Source organism: Dama dama, chromosome X (genome assembly GCF_033118175.1).
Source record: "Dama dama isolate Ldn47 chromosome X, ASM3311817v1, whole genome shotgun sequence".
In the NCBI taxonomy this organism is placed as follows: Eukaryota; Metazoa; Chordata; class Mammalia; order Artiodactyla; family Cervidae; genus Dama; species Dama dama.
In genome coordinates, this window is record NC_083714.1 from 17831521 (window position 1) to 17832288 (window position 768).

The following is a 768-nucleotide window of genomic DNA, read 5'->3' on the forward strand; positions in this document are numbered from 1 at the left end:
CAAACAAAAAAGCATAGCAGGTTTTAAGACTGCAGATTAAAGATGAAAAATTTCCCAAAGACTATCAAGTGAGATAGCTTCTAGAATACATGAAAGATACTGAAGAATACAAGGAGTTTTTTATAAAGTGCTTGTTCTGGGTAAGAATCTTGGTTTTTGCTTCCTAAACAGAATGATTAGTAAAGATAAAGGAAATGCAAAGAGCGGAGGGAAAAGATTCAAAGGCAATACATAGTGAACACTTTGACTAATCTAAAAGAATTGCCCCCCGGGATTGCCCTGGTGGTCCAGTGGCTAAGACTCTGCACTCCCAATGCAGAGGGACTAGGTTCAATCCCTGGCCAGGGAACTAGATTTCACATGCCTCAGCTAAGATTCCACATGCTGGAACTAAGACCTGGCACAGTCAAATAAATAAATACTTTAAATAATCTGTCCTTAATCACTCATTAGGCAATTAACACTAATTATAAATGGACCATGTGATAGACATGGCCATCATAACAAGCCAGTCAATGTACATGATACAATTAAAGCAGCTCCTGTGCTTGGATGTAACTCAAATGATTCCTGATATGCTAGAACTGTTAATGCATTTTTACTTTTTCTTCAGCAGGTTAAGTCACTTTAACTTGCATTGCTGGAGCCTAAGAGGTTGTTTCAGAATCTAAGACTATCCATTTCTTAAACATTATTTTGTTAAGAAGATTACAAAGAGATGGCTTTAAGTCATTGATTTTATCAACCCAATTTGGAAAGATTCAGAAT

The 768-nt window shown here is 36.6% G+C and overlaps 1 non-coding gene across 1 annotated transcript; it reads left to right on the plus strand.

Annotated features, from left to right (window-relative positions):
- Window positions 1–276: 276 nt before the first annotated feature.
- On the plus strand, window positions 277–349 carry TRNAG-CCC (transfer RNA glycine (anticodon CCC)). Its single transcript has one exon. It is a non-coding gene; the product is annotated as a tRNA-Gly (tRNA).
- The last annotated feature ends 419 nt before the right edge of the window (window positions 350–768 follow it).